Source organism: Bombus bifarius, unplaced genomic scaffold (genome assembly GCF_011952205.1).
Source record: "Bombus bifarius isolate JDL3187 unplaced genomic scaffold, Bbif_JDL3187 scf7180000008033, whole genome shotgun sequence".
In the NCBI taxonomy this organism is placed as follows: Eukaryota; Metazoa; Arthropoda; class Insecta; order Hymenoptera; family Apidae; genus Bombus; species Bombus bifarius.
The window spans coordinates 773,206-798,857 of NW_022884404.1; the positions used below are offsets into that span (position 1 = coordinate 773,206).

At 34.1% G+C, this 25,652-nt stretch overlaps 1 protein-coding gene across 1 annotated transcript in view; it reads right to left on the reverse strand.

The window, feature by feature from the left end:
* LOC117207515 (zwei Ig domain protein zig-8) overlaps positions 1-25,652 on the reverse strand; it is a 316,183-nt gene that overhangs the window by 284,311 nt on the left and 6,220 nt on the right. The window lies entirely within an intron of this gene.

Sequence of the window (25,652 nt, forward strand, 5' to 3'; positions counted from 1 at the left end):
ACTGCGCGACTAAGAATATAAGATTTCTCAAAAAAAAAAAGAAAAAATTTAATTTAAAAAAAGAAATTTTTTAAACATATCCAAGAAGATGGCAGAAATACATATTTAATGCGAATATCGAATAGAAGGCAATGTTTTCTAATTTTAAAATAGAATTCTAGAAAAAATTCTCCCTTAAAAACAGGAAACATGCTTCATCTCATTTATCTTTGCCCTTTACATGGAATTGAAATTACAATTTTTAATCAACTATTTTTAATTACTTCTTCCTGTGATTCAGTTCGCTTTCCATTTTAATTTTTAGTCAGAAAATTCAAATAATTCATCGTATAACATTCGGTACTTGTTTCTATAAAATACAAGCATATTTTTCAAATATATCGGTTTTCATAAATAGACTATAACATAACATGTTTCGTCTAAATATGTTTCCGTGATCGCGTTAATCTTATTTTTAATCATGTTCGCGTTCACATACCCGACCGTATCGTATTATACCGATATACAGAACAACTATTGAATTTTCAAGATCGCATACGCGTTTCACTGACCGATTTCTCACAGAGCAACTCTTATTGTTGGACTTTTATTTGCGCAAGATTTTCGATACAACACGGTTATACGATTATCGGTTTTCCTCGTGGCTGTAATGAAATCAAAATATTCGAAGGGATCGAGCCGGCTTTGGCACAGTAAGTGCGATTGTCGAAAAATCCAACTGTATTATGGCAGATTTAAAATCACCTAGCATTCAACCGTGTATCAAAACGCGTTCTCATACCTAAATATGTAGTTTCGATACATCAATCGGCATTAATTCCGCTTCGATTTTCAGATGGATTTTAATAAAGGTATTATAAATTTGAGTATCTACTTTATTTCATTGGAAATAAAATAATTTTTTATTAAAACGAATCTCTAATAATATACGAGAAAATGAACCTGTAGAGGGTGGCTGAATTTCAATTTCCCACAAAATTTCAGTTGTCGCCATATTTTCAGCAGAATTTAAAATCTATTTTTTTTGTTCTAGTATCTCTATTGATTTTATATGAAATTTTACTTCTCAAGTTTTATTACTCTTTTTACGTAAAATTTTACGTGTTTTCATACTTTTTAAATACTTTTTAAATAATAATTTTTAACCTTTCAGCGGACCGTGAATTTATTTTAAAATTTTAATATTTCTATTCTTTCGTAAATAAGATTAAGAGGTGTAAATAGTAATGACAGGTGTAAAGATACATTTTAAACAATATAATAATATTGAGGTAATAAATACGATGAAACATGAAATGTGTATGGATTAATTTTCAATTAGGGCGAAATAATAAAGCTCGATGAAAATTTTGATGTATACAAATATAATGAGTGACAAGCATCGCGTTGTGGAAATACGGAGATACGCGAGATTTTCAATTGAAGACCGCGTGAATCCACCGAGCCTCATTAATATTTTAACACATCGTGTAATTGCTTAATTGAATTCTGAATGCTGATTAATATTGCTGATGAAAAATAACATGTTAAGTAAAAGACAGAATTTAATTATTAGTCACGATACAAATGGGAGAACTTTTATACACGTAAATTTCTACGGTACACGTAATTCTTCATTGTCTGCAAAGTTCATTGCCCTTCAAAATATCTTTGTCGATTTAATTGCAAGCATATTGGATGGAATATATTTAAAACTTTAAGATAATCCATTATATCCCATCTTTTGAAGGCCAGTTCTCGTAGTGGGCTAATTAATATCTTTAAAATCCTTCGTACTTGATCTAATTGAAATTTCCTGGAAAGAATATAAGTTTAGGTAAACTGGATTATATTTAGTCATAACTGATGCCTGCTAAATAACATTTTACATTTCAATACATTATACATTTTTCAGACATTCAAATAAATCTTGTGTGTCTCTTATATTTTCTTTATTATTATTATACATATATAATTAATTTATATATAATTAATAAATATAATTATTTATTATTATATATAATAATAATAAACAATGTATATATATTGTAAATAAGCATATAAAATATGAATATATATATATATATATATTGTATACATATATATATTGAACTTACTCCTGAAGGTAAGTTCACGTGTTTCGAAACACGCGGTATATAATTTATGATACGTTACACTTTCGGAAGTCATTAATCTTTGTAAACCATGGCTGAACACGTTTCCACATGACCGACGGAAATCTCGATAGGAAATCACATTGCTAACATATTCGAGGTTACAAGCGTGTGCGGTTTCTGCGTCCGTATATCGGCGAAAACATCGTTCGATTTCCTCGCTTATAACTAGGCCGCGGATATTTGTGCAAATTTGAATCTTTGTAAATGTAATTTAGAAAATGGAACTTACTTATAGAAAGATGCCACATCTATTAGATATCGTAAAGGGTTCTTGGAATATCTTACGTATTTTTGTATATTATGCACATTCTATGCATTTCTGTAGTTTCAAGTTTTTTGGAAATCGCGACCTTGCAGATCAAGACGAACAAGATGAACGAGACAGGCACTTTCAGCGGAGTCGTAAATCCAGAACTGTAATTAACAAACTACGAGCACACGATGCAATCATGCGTTGACTTGAATGAATTCATCATTCGTCCGCCTGGGAGACGCAGTGATCGCTACTTGACCGTATAAACTCGTGACAAGGTCCAGCTGAAACTACATATGGTTGCTCGATGCACAGTTCCAATAGCAAATTGATCAGAGGCTAACATAAACTGGTATTCTAAGAGAAATCAGTTCACCATTTTGGTGGTTATTCCATTCCAGGAATCCCAGTACAGCACCCCTGACTTCGTTTCAAACGTTTCATAATTCTGTTCGAATAGATTTATTCTGATGGGAATGGATACGATAGAGGAAATGTTTTATCGAACAAGAGACAGAATAGTTCGTAATTTGATTTCGCGTCCGTCAAACGCAATTCTCACCCGATTCCACCAATAATATCATCTTCGTTTTAAAATATAGATAGTTTCGATTTAAATTTTGTCAAATTTCATTTTATTTCTGTGAGTCATAGAATAGCATATTACACATTCAGAATGTTTCCTGTTGTTTCGAGTCCGCTAATTTTGAAATATGTCAAGAATATTATCGATTTTATTTATGTTATATTAGGTTGTCCGAAAAGTTTCTTTCGTTTTATAAGGAAATAATAGACGCACAATATTTTTTGTTTTATATTAGTTTATTGAATTATGCACGAACCTAATAATAGAAATAGAACGAAATGGATCATATCTAATTCAATATATAATCAAATAATATAAAACAGAAATTGTTGTTCATCTATTATGAATTGAATGAAATGAATCTATTATGGATCATATCTAATTCAATAAAATAATATAAAACAGAAATTGTTGTTCATCTATTATCACATTATGAAACGAAAGAAACTTTGGACAACCTAATATATTTACAAATATATAAGATGTTGCTATAGTCACGTTTGCAAGAATTAGCGAACGAAGCGCAGTCGACGAAATTGAACGATGCAGGAAATGTAATAAAAATGATGTTATAACAGAAGATCCTTTCCTGTGTATTTAAGCAAAGAACGTAAAGTAAAACGCGTTATTTGAGCGTGTCTATAAAAGTTCGTGTATGTCGATGCGATGAAAAACGCTTATGAGAATCTCCGTTTTGAGTTTATAGAGAATTCTTTCACGAGTTCGCTCTTTGTATGTCAGCATAAAGACCTCGAAAGATGATAGATTTTTATTCCAATTGCTAGTAACAAAAAATTAGCGGAGATCTAATTCGCTTTTGTCATTAACGACGGGTAATCGACTGGAAGGTGGCTGACTTTCAATTAATATTTTATAACGGAGATTTTTCATGGATTTTTTATAAACATTGTATCACCAAGTTATTGATCAGAGAATTACTACTTTTAATATTTACACGTTTCACAAACAGAGAGAATGATTTTCGGTTAAAAAAGCATGCGCTTTGTAAATATTGTACCTCATATCCGGAGAAGTATATCCAACAGAGCTTTTTCGAATAAGATAACTGAAATATTTTGAAACAGTTTCCGTACTAAATTAATATTTCATTTTAGTTTGATTTAACCATTAAATTCATCATTCCTCTGAATATAATAAAAGATATTGAGAGTTAACGTTTAAAAGTTAATTAATACGTAGAAAATAACGTGGAAGAGATAGAGAACGATATTTCCTATACATTGAATTTGTGCAAAGAATAGCAAAACAATGTAAAATCTGTACACAATGCTTTTTTGCAACGATAATTTTCCACTGATGCATCAGTGTATTAGTATAATAGGTAGATTTCATTTCATCTCTGTATCATTTCCAACGTTAAAAATGGGATTCCTTTATGTAGTGAAGGGCACTTAGTTGTATACAATTAACGAGGATTCTTAATCGTCGAAGGAAAAAATCGATTCCTTTCGTCGGCGATTTAATAGCTATCGACGCCGCGCTGGTTCGCCACAACCCATCATACTTTTATGGCCATAGTGTTTTAAATTAATTTCGCTATTATATTAGCATAAAAACTCGCCGATTAAAAGGGTTGAAAGGAGTTTCTGTGACGTTTTTTTTTTTTCTTTGATGCAATCTCGATGAATCGAAGTAAAATTATCTTCTTATTAAACTGTGATATACAGTGTACATTGGAGCGTGAAAATCGCTTGATCAGGTATTTTAATATTACGTAATCCGCCAACTAAGTAAACATCGATTGTCTAAATATTTATCTTACTTATCATTAGACTGCGCATGTTTACGCAATTTTATATCTTTATGGACGTATTTAAAGAAATGGTATAGTAAAAAGTTTCACGTATTATACGCTTTCTTTAAATTTTTGAAATCTTAAATTTCCCAAAAATCCATAAATATCTGCAGCCTATTTGTTATTGTACGAAAGATGCTATCACAGCGTAGAAATTATATTCTTCGTCATTGCCTTCCTTTTATACTCTTCGTATCTGAAAAGTTTGAAATGCACGCGCACGCATGACAGAGAACGTTCAATAGACCAATGTCCCGTAATTTGACAAATAGAAGAGCGAACCGCGTTATCGCAACAGTTGGAACGCCATAGGAACGAAAATTTATCAAAGCGCAGAGACCGAATCGTACGCCCAGCCTGCTAAGCCCGACATTTATAATGTCCATAAAACGAACGACGACGTAACATTCGACTTTATGAATCCCTGAAATCATAAAGACGCACTGAGACAGGCACGTTTCAAGATGGGGCTAACGGGTGCAGCACCAGTCGGTGAAGGCTCTGGATCGAACTTCGTTTTGGGCCACACCGAGCTAGGCAATTCCTTTTTATATCATTCATATCGTATGATAGCTTTTGACGAATTTCTGGACTGCGAAGTCATATCTTTTCTATCCTACTCGTCAGAAACTATCACGCGTCCTATAAAAAGAAAAAAACACAAATTCGGTGCACCGGAAAATAAAATTTATCCAAGCGCAAAAGTTCCCCGAAATTTCTCCAGCTATCTTGTCCGATGGAAGGTCGAAGATGTATCAAAGATCAGGTTTCATTGTTTCGCCCCAAAATAGAATGATTCTTAGCCACGAAGTTTCCTCCGGCATCTGTTTGGGGAGAGGTTATCGAATCTGAGACGTTCTTCGCGGCGGGACGGTAGTATCTCAAACCTGATCAAATTAGAGAAAGTTGAATCGCGACAGGGGAGCTTAAGGGACCGTTCGTTCGTCTCTGTTTGATGTAACACCTTTCCATCGACGAGCGAAACACGTCGATTGCGGACGGTTCGATTAAAAGCAATCGGCTTCTGGTTGGACGAGTTTCCTCAAGAGGGTGGCGATCACCCTCTCGTGACATTGAACAACTTTGGCGATCGAACCTCGAACGAATTTTTCGACACGAAAAATCGCCGCAGAAACGTCCTTCGAAAAATCATCGAAGAGTTGCTCTTACGTAATTTGTTGTGGGATTTATTCTTGGAAAGGTACAGAAACTGACGCTTCGCGATAGGAAATTAGATACGAACAATATCGCTTTAATACCGTGAACGTCGCTAGTTCATAAATTACAAAATGTATTTTCCAAGTAAACGCAAGATCGTTGTTTTCGATAAACGTGCTTACTTGCTTGTCAACACGTTGCACTTTTTGGTTGATGTATTAAATCTCTGCGTATTAAAATTCCAATGTAAAACTATGCGCTAGAGCTTTGTCTCTCTACGAACTGTACAGTAACGCTGTTTAATGAACTTAATCGCTTTAACGAATTTTTCATTTTATGGATTTTTTATGAACAGCGGTATTATACATTTATTATTTTATAATGTATTTGATATTGGAGGAAATAAGTAAAAAACACGAAGCAGCAAGAAGTTTTATTACAATTTCATATCTACTGTATATTTTGTAAATAGGTAAAAAAGGAAGCTTTTTGATATCACTGATCGTGTTGTAATAGCTAGCACATCTTTTTTAACATTATTTTATCTCCGGTCTAAGATCGTTTTAACATGAAGAAAATTTAAACTACGGTGCATTTTTCTTTCGCCGAACTTAATTTTCCAAGGAACCCGGTTTGTACATCGATCAGCGTTATGTTCTTGGTAAAAGCATATCAGTTTAATCACTTTTGCTACGATAAAAAATGCTGCTATAATAAAAAGGGAATAAAGACTGTGTAAGATAGTGCAGTGGAAGTCGTTAAACATGTATAGTGATTTTTAGTTCATAACAAGAGCTTACGGTGAATTATGATCGATATCTTTTAATAGGATTAGACAGTAAATTTTCTAAAATAGTTTTCAACGACGTTATGATACATTTTTCACGTGTACAAATCCACCTTCTATGTAAAAACGCTTCAGTCGCGTGATATTCGCATTCTTTGTCAAAGGATATCGATTTAATGGTTCTGGTTGCCATAAAAGCGAAGTGAAAATCTCTTCGTAGAACATTAAACACATAAACGATTTTTATATTATAATGAATGCTTTTAATTAACTACACGGGGTGACGGCTTGTAATAAAATCTGGTGCAGAATTTTTCGATATCGATATCGAAAACTGTGTAAGTTGTAACGCGGTAACTATGTTTGCTTTTTCTCCCAATAACGTTTTTCATTAATTAATTTAACCATCTCTGAAATCCTCAGCCAATCTTCGTTAAAAATGCTTGAACGATCTTGCTAATAATAATAATGTTCGATTGTAAAACTAAAACACTCTTTACGGTCTTCCTTTTGTTAATTCTTATATATATCGAGTCATTTTATGAATTAAAAAGTATCGATTGTACATATTCATTGTACATATCGTACACTTTCAGATTGATTTTAAATCTTATAAGTATAATCACAATTTTCGCATGTTATCAAAATGATAATGAAATTTGAAAATGTTTTACATAATACAGATCGTATGTACGTAAAAGTTTCCTACGATGATTGTTCATAACGTAGGTTAATGTGATAGGCTTAGACTAACTCGAGTTAGTATCTCGTAGGAGAGGTTTCTTCAACTTTCTTAAAGAGTGTTCTTGGTTTTTTACGACACCTTAAGCTTTAAGGTATTGTACAGAAAAGACGTAAAACCGTAAAAATCTTGAAGTTAATTATTCCAAAGTAACACGCGGGGCTTTATTTTTCCTTCTGTCTCGTCGAAGAAACGAACGAGAACGAAGTTCCCTCGAAAGTGACAGATTCAGAGAATTTTCTGAAGAAACACTTTGCTGGGAAAACTCTTTCTAAATGCGAGCCATTCGATGCATGCGCATGACAATTGTCCCAGAAAGGGTTGCCCGAAATCCCATCGCCTAATTTATTCTCCGCGTGTCCGAAGTTTCCAAATTCTCCGGTTCTAGCGAATCCGAAGCGAAAAATCGACAGGCGGTTTGCATCAAAGTGCAAAAATAATTTTTAACAAGGGATTCGGAAAGTCTTGAGAAAGAACGAGACGCCATCGCAGAGTTTAGCCAAACTGGTGTCACGCGCCTTCTATTCCTTGTTTGTTGCTGCTGAAATGTATTCGATGGAAGTAAAACGCTTGGCTCTCGTTGCGCGTTGCTAGGATTGTTCGTTGCTCGGCCACGATCGTGTAATCAGAATTTTCTTCCAAGTTCATTGTATCGTCGATTGGATGATAATGCAAGTGAAATGAAGGGAATTCGTTAATTACGCAGGATAGATGACATGTCATCGATTTTAACGATAAATGTTTCCAAGGTCAACATTCTGAGTATTTGTCGGATATTTTTAATATACGTTGTTTGGTCTTGGTTTTCAAGATATTCGCAAAAAACTTCGATTAAATTCAACGTTTTTAACTAAATTTTAAAATTCACATTTTTATATAGCCCAACCTAGGCTTAACTCATTGACGCGATAATCATTTTTAACATTCTGCAAATAAAAGAAAATTGTAAAAAGTCAAGGAGTTGGATTAGATCAATAGCCGACTACCGATGGCCAACTGATAACGCTATTAGAAATAATTTTCGATGAATCGATCGAAGTATGGAATATTCCACTTTATTCTGGTCTTCGTTTAGTCAAAAATGTAATAAAAATGTAATTTAGTCAAAAATGTATAGCATCCGTTATTGAAATATTGTTTATGGAACAAAAACTTATAAAATTAGTTGATATGTAACACATGTAATATTGAACGTAAGTTGCGCCATATCTTGAACGTCGGTTGTATGTACAGGGAAAAAATATTCAGAATGTTGATCCTAACGACGTATTTCAATGTCATTGAGGTCGGTAAGGTATTTCCCTATTTCGCATAATAACCGAGAATTTATGTAAAAAAGTATGACGGTTGCCGAAAGACAGTGGCTTTTATTCGAGTCAAAATTATTGGCGTATATCGTGGCAGAAACAAATATTTGAATGAGAGTGTGTACATCCACTTTGGAGGTGCTGGTAAATCAGAATCTTCCTTCTAGTTTTCTGCCCCTTTCTCCTCTTTTGCTTTTTTCGCGGATAAACAACTCGATGGGGCTGCGGATATAGCGTATGTATATTCAAAGTGGACCTTCAAGTTTGTCTGGTAGCAGAGTAGTTTATTTTAAAAATTTCTCAAAATGTAGAAAGTTCATTAATATATCCCGCAATTAAAATTCCCAATTCGTTAATTCTTGTTTGCAATATATTTCTTTATTTTCTTTATATGTTTATTCTATATTCTACATTTGTATAGTAACAGTTTAATATAATAAGAAATAAATAATGAATAAAATAGATAAAAAATAATAAATAATAAAAGATTTGTTTACGGTATATTTTTTATTTTCTTTATATATTTATTCTATATTCTACATTTGTATAGTAACAGTTTCATGTAAACAAATCTTCTATTATCACAATATTTATGTAAATACCATATCATTTTAAAGGACACATGAAACCAAAAGTACCTTTTCGATTGTCTCAAAACGTGATTTTTGTACTTATATTACTATATTCTGTATTTATCTATTGGAATTGGAGTTCTCGAAAAATTAATATCCTGGCGTTTTGTGTAAATTGATTCTTTCTCATTGAATGGAATACAATCTTGTTAATATGCATCTGCAAATATGATCGACTGGGATTACATTAATTCAGTTCAAGTTAATTAATGTTGCAAATTCCGCAAATTGTAGGATAGCTTATTTCGAATAGTTGGAAATTTCATAATGGACCACGTTTACGCTCGCAGAATGTTGATGATCTCCTGAAATGTAATTACCGAAGGTAAATGAGATTAATTTTGTTTGTTTCATAGTTCTATTGACCACGCGTGAAAGAAAATAAGTACATTCCGATATTGGAAAATATCATTTATACTTTACGTCCTGTCATAGTACATTTCCATTACGCTCTACGTTAATATGAATCTAATCGATGTACAATACTAATGAAATCACACAGGCGGCATATATCGAATAGAACTTCCCACCTAATATTAATTTCAAAAATATTTTCTTAAGCATACGCTGTAAGATAAGCGCGTAAACATTATTCCCCCAAAGATGAGTCTGAGCTGAAAGCTTTTTAGCCGAAAGTATCATAAGGATTACTACATTAAGCTTCCACGATCGTCGTACTTACTAATTTACCAACACTTTGCTTCCCGAAGCCACGAATAACACCGCCAACGCACCACGCCTATATCCCAAAACACATGCACCATATTTAGGATACATAATTCAAGATTCCAAACAATGCACCTCATTGCCGAAAAGCTCCACTTCCAGCTGCACCCTAGAGCCCTCGTGTACGCGTTTCTCATACCGAGTGCCCCAGTTTTTTTCCCCCGTCAAACTTTCCGCATATACATTCTATGGTTCTAGGTAAACCGCGAATGTTTATGCAAATGTAAATTTTCACCAAAACAACTAAAAAAGAAAAAAAAAACAAAATAGAAGCCAAGTAGGTAGAGAATCTAAAACTCCCAAGTAACAGGAAAATCACGTTCTCGTCATAAGCCCGGCTGAAGACTAAATATCGCCCCCTTTTAACCGCGTATACCAAAGTTTCTCAGAAAAATCTGGGACACTCTGTATACGTAGGAAATACGAAACGTCCACGACTCTGACGCTCTCCTTTGGCGATGTGCAAACGGAGCGTCTTACTCCGCTGGAAAGCGGTTGGGCATTTCTTTTTTTTTTTTTTTTTTTTGCTAACAAAGCGGCTAGCCGAAGAAATGTCGGCCGTGTGGAAAATTCTCGGTCGTCAGGGTTCGCGCTTATCGCCTTCTGGTGGCAATATTTTAAAAAACAGACGTCTTTAGACCATCATCGCCCCGTCCCCGCGTCATGCATTGTTAACTTGACCCACATACTTCTCGACACACCTGCAGCGTGTACGCGCGGTCACCTAGAAATGGAGGAGAGTTGAAAGGGACACGAGAAATGTATCAGCAATGCGGCAATGGTCGCCCTTGTTGCCCCAGCGATTAATTATTCTTATGTCAGCCTACGGTTCGTCGCGATTAGTGCTCGCCAGGAGAGACCTCGTTTCGTCAGCTATTTCTTTGCGTGTTAGAAATTCCACTGATACCGGTGCGCTATTCCTGCGTTAAATATATAACGATATGTTTACTTGTAATTCTACATTTTCAATGTAATTCTTATGTTTTTGATACGAGTGAAAAAAAGAAAAATGCGGAGTAATAGATCCCAGTATATTAGATTTCGTGTCATTTAGTACTATTCTTATATCGTTACAATTGTTTGGTGTTACGAAAACAGGATACGTAGAAGCTATTAGGTTGTCCGAAAAGTGCCTTTCTTTTACAGACACGTCTTTTACAACGACGCATCTTTATACAAACATTAAACCTAATCTGTCGAACGTTGTGATTTTTATTTTGTTAGGATGAAATGGATCATACGTAATTCGACAAAATAATGTAAAACGAAAAATGTTGTGCATCCATTATTTCCTTCTGAAACGAAAGAAACTTTTCGGACGACCTAATAATAAGAAATACCTGATTGGGAGATAAGGATGCGTGGCGATATTTTCCGCAGCCGCTATATCTCTAGCGTAAAACGAAATTACTTATAATTTAAAAAATAACTCACAAGCTACATTTTCGTACATGAGTCTGTTTCATCGATTTCGATGTCTGCAATTTCTCGTGCCTACCCTATAAATATCTTTTGCGTATTCTGCCACGCCCTGTATGTTTCCCTTAAATTATCGAAAAGAAATTCCACGTTCACTGAGCTATAACACGTAAGATAGAACAGCAACGTTGAAACTTCCATTACAGTGTGCCAACGGAGCTTAGTCTTTTTCTTCGTTTTATTGGGAGATTTGGCAAAAAACCATTGTAATAGTGGAAACGGCAATTCAATTCAGATTTTCGTTTCTTCGCTACGTTTCAATGGGAGTCTAACGTGTCATAAACTCCGAAGTTTCTAAAGAGCGAGACAGAAATTAGTTTTTGTCGGTTCTGGGCGCGGATTCAGGGCTCGGAGGAAATTCAGCTTCGTTGCCAAAGTTTTGTTCACCAACGGACACGGAGCAGGCATGTTATACTCCCACTTGCTGATGCGTTTGAAGAAGGGGTGGAGCTACGGAAGTCAAATGGTTCCCAGACATATTATAATGCATTTTGGGACTACTGCTAATTAGCTACTGAAATATCGAACTTCCAACGATCTGAACCATTAATGATCAATTCGTTAGTACACGATATATCTGGCTCTGAATTAGTGCTTAAATTAAATTTATCCTTTAATGCGTAGTATTGACATCCAGCGATATATCTACAATAAGTCACAAAAGTATCGCAGAAACAAATTTTATGAATATATTATCTGGATTATACAAAACATTTTGGAATTTCGTCAGCGCTGCGATGAGACACGACTACCGTGACTATAATAGCAAAATTTGAAATCAACCCGAAAATGTATATAAAGGTTACAAGACATTTATTGCAAACGTACATTTAGTGAAAAATTAGTATACAAGATGGTATGAAACATACAATCGGTATAAACATATATTAGTATGTAATATGTTATATACAAATTTGCAATTAGTATGTAAATGCGATAATAAATAATAAATACAACGGTGGACCAATACTTTTCAGAGTCACTGTATATAAATCACTTTTAGTTCAAAGTTCTTAAACCAATTAAACGCGATTAGTAATTAAATTAGGGATTAATTCATAACGCGATTAGCAATTAAAACACAAACTGTGTGATGCATAGTTCACTTTACGATTCCAAAACCTTAGAAGAGATCGCCTTTGGGCTTTTTGACTTTATCTAATGCTCAGTCAGGGGTCGAAGGGACGGCAACGATGGCACTTTTATTATTAACGTTGGCGGGATCGTTAGTCCAGTTGTTTGCGCGTGGCTTTTTGGGCGGCTTAGTTTCACGCATTTTGCGGGAATTTTTCGCACAGCGTGTCAGAATATTCTCGAAATACGTTTTATTCGTATTTGCTTGCCGTGTGTCACGAAAAACTGGTTGCCGCCACGCGCGGCTTTTCCCAAAACCTGCCCGCCATTCAGAGGCTATTTTTTCATTCCAAAGTTGATTTACAAGGTTTTATTATGTGAGAGAAAGTTTCGTGTGCGTGCCGCGAGATTAACAGGTTTAAATTACTCTATATATGTCATCAATAGTCAGATGGAAAATTGTTTATCGTAGCTTTAAGAGTGTCAATGAAACTAGCAGAATTCTTGGAAACTAGTAAATTGGAAACTATTGGTTAGTTTTCTGATTGGATGGCGCGCTATTAGGTTCGAAGAGTTCGATACGAATGCAAACTTTTGGCAAAAATGGTTTCATTATTTTTAGGTATCCATTACCTCAATGAAACGTTTGAAAAATCATTATTTACATGACACGTCATTTTATTTGGCAACCGTCGCATATGGAAAAATTAATTTACCCACGAGCTGACTCTCTGAAAAATTCCATACTCGGACACCGTGCGCTATCGTGCCCCATCCCATACATAATTTACTAAAACCTCGTCCACCTAAAATACAGCACGTCGCAAGTGAACAATTCTTTTCCGCGAACGGTGCTTCGACGCTCGCAAAGTATCTTAATTAATGTTGCACGAAAGCTGGCTTGAAGCTTCGACAACAGGTCGATAAAGTGAAAAAGGAGGATGGACAAGGCCCGCGTTAAAGGCGCGTCGTATAATAAAGCAGCGATCTTAACGAGTACGTTTTTGTAAAAACCAGCACGGGCAAGATAAAAAAAGGAGAAGGAGAAAGAAAAGGAAAAGGGAAAGAAATCGGATTCTGGTAACCGTTCGAAGTTATTTTGCAATTTTATCGGCTCTTTTTGTCAGACCAATTGCTACGCCATAAAAAGGGCGTGAGACGAGTAAACAAAAAGAAATATAGGAAAAAGAAAAAAGCAGAAGCGAGCAAGATGGACGAAAGGGAAGAGAGGATACGAAATTGGAAGAGCGGGCAGGCGCAAAGCAAAATGCCGGGCATCGGAAAAGCAATTGTCCGGATTAAACGCGTCGGTCTTCCGTACTGGACCTTTTCATATCCGGATTTAATTTATTCCCCCAAAGCATGGTCTGACCAGGGTGCGTGATCGAATCGCGATTACTGCTGGTCTGATCAGAAATTCGAAATATTCAATTAATTTCACGGCTGCCACCGTGGCCGGTCGAGGGTGTTAGATTTCCGAGCAAAACATTCCTCGATTTACCGTGAATATCGAACATTCTACTTTTTAGCGATAAATGCACAAGCGGATAAAGGGAGCCGTTTGGAAACGAAAGAAATTTTACGATTAAATAAGCAAACTAAATTTAACGATATTCCAAGTTTCACATTTTATGTTCTCGATTTCTATTATTTCTGTGAAAGCTGTTAAATCCAACCATGTACATTCCACGCATTCGTATTTTCATTCTTCGATGTTCTTCGTACATTCGTACATAGGATTTAAATTTTTTTTTTTTTTTTTTAGTATCCAAAAATACAAATCTGCTTATTTTTCCAGTACCGAAAAATATTCGCTGGTTGAGCGTAATCACGCACGATATTATTCTTAGGGAACAACGAACGTTGAATGTCGCGCAACGTTGTCGGTTTCGACCGATTCGAAATTTAGCGCGATTTATCTGCGGTGGCCAGAGTACAGCCGATTTAAATAAACGCTTTTTGATTTAATGACACCGATAAATACATGTCGTATTATTAGCGTTATGTTTGCGTTAACAAGCTGCCGCGAGCTGGATAATTTGTTACTGAAAATTGGTCAGGAACCACGGCCAGGTTGTACTCCGTTATGTCGGTCATGATCATCAGAGTAACCAGGAAAACTTTCCACCGCTACAATTTATATCTGTATCAAATTATACTGACTGCATGCGCTTTAATGTGTCGACTGTACAAATTACTTTGTCTCACGACACGAGTAACTTTTCCTATGAAATCGACACTGTTTCATTGCGAATAATTGTACGGATTTCGAAATGATGACTGTGATTTTCTGGTAATAGTTCAGCTTCGTAATTGCTTCTGTATTATAGGTAATTCCATTTTCAGAATTACTCTTCAGCGGATACAATTTAGTTCCGCGTTTGAATAAGTAGAACATCGCAAAAATATTTTAACAATCAGCAAGTTACATTAATTTTATGCACACCTGCAACTCTGTCTACACGGTTAAACTTCTTTTTTCACACGATTCACTTTTACACAGCAGTACTTTTACGCGATCTATTCGCTTCTACACGGTTTTTTGTAACACGTGTTATTAACTTTTACACGGTTAACTCTAACACGTTCTGGTTACAGCTATGCGATTTTTTTTAACACGTTTTACCATTTCGCTGTAAGTGATACGAATCTCGAACGTTTTATACGATTTCAAAGGGATTTCAGAATCTGTATGGCTTGTTATAAAGAATTATTAAAAGAAACAAAACGTATGTCATTGCAGCTGATACAAAACGATCAGACGGAGGATATTTCGAACGACGAAAATGAATTTTTCTCCGTGATAAGAAACCGTATTCATTGCGATATAACAGAGAAGGGGGATGAATAAAATATCGATTTTTTAAAGAAACTTTTTTTTCTTAACACCTATTACCTTTTCTTTTAAATTTCCTTTTAAATTAGCTTTCTCTTATGAAATAAAATGTTTTAAATTGCTCTTTTTAGTGTTTCCTTTAGTTTAAAACAAGTGTTATACTTTTATGTAAATCAATTGCATATATATATGCTACATATAGCTGAATTTTTAATATATGAGTATGAGAATTTAATGTAATTTGCTCGTTATCCTTCCTCTATTAACTAATTAATCAAATTCCAATTTAGTAAATTAATCAAATTTAGTAGAAATTACGATATGAACTATCAATAGAAATAATTTTACACAGAAACTTTTAAAGGTTTTCCTAGTAATTAATTAACGATCAAGTTTCAATTTAGTAGAAATTACAGCGTGGTCTATCAATGAATAATGCTAAACACAGATTTTGAAAAGTTTTCTTACAAATTGATTCATCAGATTTCCATTTACAATTATCGACAAACGATGATGATTTGATCAGAGTAAACTATTACTATGGCGGAGAATTGTTGTTTCAGAAGAATTAAGAGTTTATCCTGTTTGGAACGAAGCAACATGTTTCCAATGATGTTACTCGTAATTTACGATTAATTATTGCTTCCAATTTATATTTGAACAAATTGACACCGCTTGCTATTAATTTGCTCTGACTAATCGAGGACTAGATTTGTTCATCCTAGAAATTGTGTCCAAACATTTGTTTCTCACTATTAACAAATGGGATGATCTGATACGATTGATTGCACTGTAATACTTCCTATCCGTTAAATAATGCAGTAATGTTTTAACAGAAACTATTTCAAACAATTTCGCAAATATATGTACATCTATTTATTTTCTAGCTTTACAGATTAGAAAAAAGACATGGTTTACATATTTCTAACTCTCACTCGTACATTATTTAAAGCACTCATCGAATACAAAGACTCACACCCGTTTACAGTCTCATCCCAAACACACTGATTTCTAAAATATAAAGCATAATATTATTATTGATAGTAATGCAATTCTATTAATTTAGAATATCTGTAATCTACAAATTTGTGGGCTACTAATTTTACTTCGAACTATCTTTCAAATTATATTCAGATATCTGACTGAATGATAGTATAAGTAAAGTTTAATAAATCACAATTGATTTATAATTAAATGTAGCTGCGTCCCTGCTATTATTTGATATTTGAGTATAATTATGTAAAGTACGTCCCATTACTATGTTATGAATATTAATTATAAATCGATACTTGTGTTTTCATATTACTTTTCAAGTGTTTACGTTCTCAACTTTTCGGTAACTTAGCATCAATGAATTAGTTATTTCTCTAACAACAGATAAATCTATCTGTAACAGTTATCATTTAGGCATATTCGTCATAAATGTCTTGAAATTTTATCTTGATGAAATTTTATTTCATGTTGTGATTACTTTTGGAACACATAAATAGCTGTTTGGAAAAACCGACGGCTGCAACCTTTTCACGTTGCGTCAGAAGCCCTACGAAATTCAGGAAGCACTAACGAGCTCATTAAGCAATCAAAACTCTGTGACGAACGTGGAGATGTTGAAACTTCGAAGCGGCAGCTTTAATCGACTTCTGGAAACGTATTATGCCGAAGGTAACGTTCTTTATTTGTTCTTCAGAATGCACAAATATTTCTATTCGCTTAAGCAATTGCTCCAAGCTCGTTCGTTTACGGACAATTTAGGTTTTATCGTTTCGACGACTTTAATTTACTGATCAATTTCGAAACGTGATCTTCCAACGAAATTTCATTTTCTACGTTTTATCATTAAAATTATGTAGATTTGATGCTGTCACGATTCTCGAATTCGTATATTTAAATCTGTTTTTAACAAACAAGAAGGCTTTTAATATTTTAAGAACACGTTTATCGTAGAATTGACACGAAAAATCCAGCTTAATATCGTTTTAATTTTGTTTTAAATTTGTACTTGTTTTTGACGTTAGAAGAATATAATTGGGTCAGAGATGGCCGAGAGAATGCAGCACAGTTAAATACGGATCTACATTATCTTCAGCGCAATAAACAGAGGCGCAATTAACCAATTACGAATATTTTTTAATTCGACTCAAATTAATTATATGGAAATTCTATGAAGTCGCAATTATTTTACGTGTTGTTGAAAATTCTGGAAGTTTAAAAAACCTATTTCATTAAATTCGTGCATTAAAATATCGCAATATATCCTATTTATATTACACATTCATTTTAATTGAATGCTGTATCTCTTTTTTTAATTTTCAAACTATTTGTTTGCCATTTGCCATTTGTACCTAAATAGAATATATTGCGGTATATTAATACCACTTTTATAGCCTGAATTTCACTTTAATTTCGCGAAATATATACAATTCTATGGTAGCTGCTAAAGTTTTAGATTTAAATTCTTCCTTTATTATTCGCGAAATGCGGTCCAAGTAGATACGTCCTATAGATTGGTCTTCAAAAACGTAATAAATCGAGAAGCTTCTGGGAACAGGGCCCTATAAAGATTTTAATAAATCAACTATTTTACTGGAAAATACACTCAGCACGTTAGCTGGTTCACTATATTAATGACCTTAGATAGTAATCAGTTTACATTAGAAATTCATTGAATCCATTTAACCCTTGAATTCTATTGCAGTCGTTAGGTGAAACATAATGAAGGTGACTCGGATTAGATTAAAATTAAGCTTTTTTTATCCAAACTGAATTTCCATTTGCTTAGAATTAAATTTCCCGAAATTACTATAGAAATTTGGACTTTTCGAAAGAATTTTTCGATGTAAAATTCCCCTTGTAGCTGTATTTACATGTATGAAATCATCCACTAATTTTATAATTAGAATTCAAAGTTGATTCTTCCCGTTTTCGCATTCTAAGTTGATTCTTCCCCATTTCAAGTATCATCATACGTAAACGCAATTATTTATAGAGTTAGAACTACCAATATGAGAAATGCGAAAAATCTTGATAACAAAAAAGTGATCATTTACCAAATCTATCATTCGGAATTTTGTCATTTTATCGCACTATCCAAAGGTCGGATTATTAGAAACGCGTGTTATACGATAATAATATTGTGATTTTGAATTTTTTTTTTTACAAAACGTACACGCTAAACGCCTGAGATATTGTATTGTATTATAAATATATTATACATATGTATCATTTATATAAAAAAATTATAGAAATCTTCGATAATATTCTTTTAAAGACAAACTCAAAGTATTTGTCAAAAAATTCCTCGCTTATTTTGACGATACGAACGCCTAGAATCTTCACTTCGCTTTGATCTTGATGAAGTAAATCGTTCAGTTCAACGTGGATCAAGCACAAAGTGTTTCGTGGAAACAGCAACTCATCTTTCTGCTGGCGTCTTGACGCGCCTTTTCGAGTGTGACGATAAACGAAACGGAATGTTTCCCAAGTGATATTTATGCGAAATGAGGAAGGAGCCGTGAGACTTTCGAAACGATTAAATTACGAAACTGCCTACTGCTGACACTTTGCTCGGCTAACTTCGTTCCGTGGCATTCTCAAGAGGTCTCGTTTGAATTAAACTTTCTTTAACGTCGCTGCTGAAACTGACTCGCAACGGCTGTAAGTTCGCTTTTCAAACGTATTATATACATGAGTTTGTATATTAGAAAGTTGAACTGTTCGTAGATTTTTCGGGGGAAATTACTTGGATTTATTAAAAAATTTATTTCGTAATCTCGTAGTCTCCTCTAATCCAACGATTGTTACATGATACGCATCTGACTTATAAAAAAACATTGTGGCTAGTACACTACCATAACGGCACGTCAAGACCAAAACTATTTTATTCAGGAGCTTTTGACACGAAATTTCTTTCTCCTTGTTCCACGACTGAATATTCATTAGGTCTCTGATTACCTGACTTCTCCTTCTCCTCTCATCTCAGACGAGCGTTAAAAGCTGGACATTCTGTCGTATAAAAAATGATATCGAGATACCTAAAAAAGCTGAAATGGAAACCGTGTCTGCTTGGCGCATCACCTTCGAAGATTAAAGTGAAAGTTTTAGCGATGTTTATAAGAATAGAAAAAGATCTTGTGGAATTCATTTGCAAACAACCTTATTCGCAAATAAATTTATTTGACTTTTTTTTATTGATTTCATTTTGGAATAAGTAGCGCGCAACGCATACAGCACTTTCGATGAAAATATCTTCGTGTTTCGTTATCGACGTGTAATATTTATATCCTTTAATGAAGTGGGCGCATAGCCTACGCTCTCCCTTCGTTTATATTTAATATTCAGCTAGGGATTGCGGGTTATTTTCAAGCAGAAGATGAATGTCGTTTCACTACGTTGTACTCAGTGTTACGTATTTCCTCGCCTTGTGTATCTCTTAATAAAGTTAACATTGTAGTATTACGTATTATCGTAACTGTTCGCGATATCACATCGGGCAATAACTCTTTGTTAGCAAGGCTGTATCTCCACGCTTCTCTTTTATACCCTCACAAACGTGACGTCGTATAAATGAAATGCGCTGCTATGAGTTTCATTCGGTTTTTTTCCCCATTAAACTTCTAACGGAAACATTTCATGTTAAAACTATCTCTAATTAGATAACTTGTTTTTAATTAGGCTAGAACGTAGCTAAAACTTGCAGCGCAAATTGTATATATTTGAACCGCGAATATCGTATCATATGAATATTTTCGAGCAACAAAGTTAGATAATTTAAGTCGAGCACGAATAATTCATATTTATTGTAGATCAAATACCTTTATATAATTACCGTAATACTTTGTATAATTAAGTGCCATATCACGAAAGTTCACACAATACATATAGCGGGTGAGAAAAATATTTGGAAATTGGAAACATGTAAAAATTGGAAAAATTGGGAATCTATGCAAAAAACGTTTCTTTAACATGTTATACGTATAATACGTTCAAAAATGGTTCTGTAAGCGTAGTAAGTTATATTATTTAAAATATCATACTAGTTATATATCATATAGGCTACATAATAGAAGAACCTATACCGTAAAGATTAAAATTTTGTTGCTCTTGCAATGAATAACGAAAGTAAGTAAAGCAAACCTTAGGGATGGTCGTAAGAAATAAGGAACAAGCCTCGTACGAAAATGTACGACTTGGGCCCGACGGAATCTTGTTCCGGGTCAACAAACGCGCACAATGTAACGCGATGCAAGAAATTAGCAATGCAAATGCTTTGTCCCATTTTACGGATGGGCAGCGTGTGTAAGCCGCGTAAGCCAGCGCGAAGTCGCTACCGCCACACGTGCAAACGTAGTTAATGTTCCGATTGCGAACGGGACTAAACCACTGACATAATATGCCAGGGTAAACACTCTGTCGAAATTCCAGAACATTCTAAACAGCATTAGGCGGCCTGTCGTACATTATTAACTTCGTTACGAAAGAAGAATACACGCTTGGTATCGCGAGACAACTTACCCAATTCCCTTTGTATTATACTCCGTTTCGAACAACATAATCGAATCGGTTCGTCGCTGTCAGCTATCAGTTTTACATTCGTAATGGTAGACTTAATTATGAAAATATCGAGATACTTGGCATAGAAAACATTTATTTAATTAGCAGTGTGGCGAATAGACGGCGGATTTTATATTTTCGAGAATATAATTTAAGAAAATAGAAACTAGGCGGAAAATTCTTCTGCCTAGCAAGTTTCATAGAGAGCACTGTGCTCTGGATATTTCATATATTTTTTCATATTATACGCATTCTGTGGAGTTTCTTACTTTTTTTTAAAAAACGATAAGAGAGAATTGAACGTTTAATGTTCGTAGAACTTGTAAAGTCAAATACAGTAAGAAAATTAACAAATTTAATTTACTATGCTTGCCCATCATTTATAAGGGCGTTTAAATTTTACGGTTATTTTACGTTTTCCACGTTTCATAAAATGAACAAGATAAATGTGACTGCATAAAATTATGTGAATTTATGAGAGCCATGGCATGGCAACCTGAAATTACTTTATCAGTCGACAACGTCATGAAGTAAAATATTCCACCAGCTCACGCTTCATATTATTTGTCACGTGTTGATTATTAATAGATTTGGAATATTATTGGAACTTGTTTCATCGTATAGGTTTTTAAAAACGAGAGATTTGAATTATTTTGTAGCATATTCATTATCTTATCCTTATCCTTATTGCAATAAATTTACGCCCAATCTTTAAATGTCAACCACTCAGAAGCTAAACTGATCAATTTCATTTTCTGCGACTATCTTAATTTTAAGAATCATTTTTTCCTTGCTTATATTTATAAAAATATGAAATTGCATCAACAGTCAGAGCCTATTTATTACATATATTTACCACATGCCAACTTGTAAATGTACATAAAAGCACGAATACAATGAACATAGAAAGTTTGTGAAATTTATTAATTAAATTATGTGAAAAGCATTTTTCAAAAGCTTTCTTTCATTGAGATTGTTATCGCGGTTATTTTATTACATCGAAGTGACAGAAAATTTTTGACGAAAAGAGTTGGACTACACGTCTTAATTTTCCAACTTTAATAAATTTTGAATTAACATTCATTATTCGAAAGAAACATTTTCTACAAGATTTTTGCGAAAACCAACCGAGAATATCAAACGTACAGGAGTTAATTCTATTTTACATCGAGCTAGTATAATTACAGATATTTATTTTACGTTTCAGAGTAATAAATTAAAAGAAGAAAAGCACTTTAGAGACGGTTGTTTTCATTATGAAAGCGAGAGGGTGCTTAGCAGAAAGACGATTTTTTCTCCTCTGGCAAAAATGAAAATTACTTTCCTTTCAAAGGTGATTGCAGTGAAAGGATTAATAATAATAAAATTGATATTCGTGGTAGTCGTTTCAAAGGAAACGGAACATTTTGTACCGAGAGCGTTATAAGTAATCGTTGGAAAAATTGGAGATGTTTGACTCATTGGCCAAGTCCAATTAAACTCGCGTAAATCACATTGATTGCTGACAGTTTCGCTTGAAAAAATAATATCCGTATTAAATCTTTTAAGAAATAAAAAATCAATACAAATCTTATCGATACGCAGACACCTAAATTTAAAAGGAATTAAAACATTTTGGAAAAACTAGACATTTGTCAAATGTTGATATGTTTGAGCATTTTTATCGCTTGCAATGAATGTCTTAATCAAATTAAAAATCTACTCTGTACGATTAAACAGAATTTATTATTAAACAGAAATTATTTACGCATGTTCAATTTACAATAAGCAGTTTATACTATTGCGTGTAGACTAAATAAATCGTAATCATTCCTTTTTATACAAAGCGATAAATACAGAGATGGTGCTTTATGCGAATATTGGTGTGATTAACCGCAATTCTACCATCCTAACCAGATAGAATTTTTCCGGGAAGATTTGATTTGTATTCGATGGAAACTGGAGGGCTGGACGTACTCTTAAAATTTAAAGATAAAATTGATTGGTGTTATTCCGGCGGCCTTTCTAGCCGATTCTAAGGGTCTTCTAATTGCCTCATTCGGCGAACATCAATGGCTTTAAAAGGGAAGGAGCACCACCGACAAGCTGTGACCTAATTAGAAGGGATGAAACGATATTCCGGTCGGTTCCACGGCCTGAAAACCCGAAACTCGAAATTTCTCAACGTGAAAGCATGGAAAAAGCGGCCCGGATTTCGCTACGCATCGCGTGTACTCCAGCCCTATGCCATTTTCTTCGCGCAACATGGTTAACTTGCATTTTTCAAGAGCGTTCAGAGACGAGTACCATTCCTGGAAGCGCAGCGAATTAAATTAAGAAATATCTGTCGAGCAACTTTCCTCCGTGATAACGATGTTATATTTTCCTTTAAAAACTGCTTACAGGCCATAATTGCGTTTCCTTAATTTTTACATCGCTTGACGGTGAGAAAAAAGACTTAACGTGACTGTAATTCAACATTCTTCTTTTATTAAAGCTGCACTATTTTATTAAAGGCCGATGGGTATGTTTACGGAACTCGGCGCATGAAATTCTCTTTGAATTTAACTGCTCGTACGTAAAGAAAGCAAGCACTATGATTATCACAATCTGTGTGTTTATCGTAATTTAATATTTTCAACAATTTGTACGATACGATCGATCAAGGTTTTCCGACAAACTATGCATTCTGTTCATTCGTGCATCTTTAAATTTCACATAAATGCATGAAGACCCATGGTCTAGTTATCAAAGTGAAGATATAGAATAGCATAGATTTCCATTCGTCCCATTATCGAATGTTGGTCACCTTTTGGCTCTGGTCACAGATGCTCGAAACTCACATTACTGAACTACCGGTGAATAATTACGACGTTAATCGGCAATCAGAGCAGCAGTCCTTTCTCACGGTTAGCAAATAATTTCGTGACAATCCTGTAACAATGACCTTGTTCCCAGACAACGCTGGGAAAGCATGATAAACGTGTTCCAACGGAATCGATCATCGGCACAGAAAGTGTATTTTGGTGGTTGGAGAAGATTGCTACCAACTCAGTAAATTTGGCTGAAAGAATATATTCCATTCGCGAAATGGCGCCGAAATAGGAGACAAGGGCGAAATAACGATTGTAAATTTTCAGTAACATTCGTTGCATTACGGTGAAGTTCGATCGAAACGAAAGTGTCCGACTAGTTATCGACTGACACTACTTGTGACGAGATTTTAAAAAATATGAAATTTTAGTAATTTTATGAAATGAACTCCTTAATGAAACCAATAATAACGTATAGATGAAGTATGAATTTTTGTTATTTTTATTAGCTTTATTAGAAACTCGATGATTATTTCAATTTACAACATACAACAGTCCAATAGATCAAATTCCATAAAAATGCCTTCAAAAATGCCTTCATGAAAATTGTTTTACCGGTGTAGTGTATAGTAACAACAGTTCCGCACGGATTATTATTAAATTTACTCGTTCAAATAAATTACATATACAGTTTCAAATAAAAAAACAGAAGTTGCTCTCTTTATTTCGTGATTTTTTGTTCAATAGAACAAAACTATCCTCGCTATACATTGGTTTTGGCTAAAAAATTACTTCTTTTACCATCAACCATTTTTATGAAATTTGATACGATAAAGTTAGATGAAACGTCCTATGTACTGTAGAATATATCATCGAACATATTTCACTTTAAAATGTTATTAAAATTTATTCCTTTAGAAAAATGCTCAAAGCAATGTTAATTTTGGAATATCTGCTAAAAGTAATTATTAATCTAAATTCACGCCCCAGTAAATATTTGAATAAAGTACTAAGCTTCAAATAGTGCTTCGTTTATGCTACCAAGAAAATAATGCACGCTTTTATGAATAGGAAAACAACAATTTTTCACCGCGAGTATAAGGATGAAAACATCATTTCACTGGAAATGAATGAAGATCTGTTCCAATTGCTCGTTTGCAAAGGTATTAACGTGTTAAAGTAGTCTTTCTATTCTGATGTGCAGATGTTTCGTTCTGACCCGTATTAACGAGCAGTAGGAATATTTGTGACAATCCGATTATTATCACCGCGAAAGCTGTACCATTACATCACCTACATTTCCAATGAATTAGCGCGGTATTTGCCTTTATATCACTAACTTGTATCAACAGAAAGTCGATTAATATATAAATATGTGCAATTCCTATTACGTTGCTCGTTTGTCAGGCTCGTCGCATGATACCAGCTACAATAAGTTACATATTTCATATTTGCAAAACTAGGACGTTTATTGTAGACTTTGCACGCTAGGTACTCATCAAATTCTGGTTACTGTAATTTCTGTTTAATCGGCCGTACAAATCATGATAAAGGAATTTATGGTTGCTCGCAATGGGAACATTTAGACGTAATCTGTCACGTTCGCAGAAACGGAATAATTATCTTGTAACTTGCAACTTATTTGCTCTCTCAGAAACATTTTTCACGTCTGAAAATTTCGTTCAACTTCTTTCTTGAGATCTGAGAATCTCATCTTAACACGATACTTTACGCTCTATATAATTTAATGAAAAATTT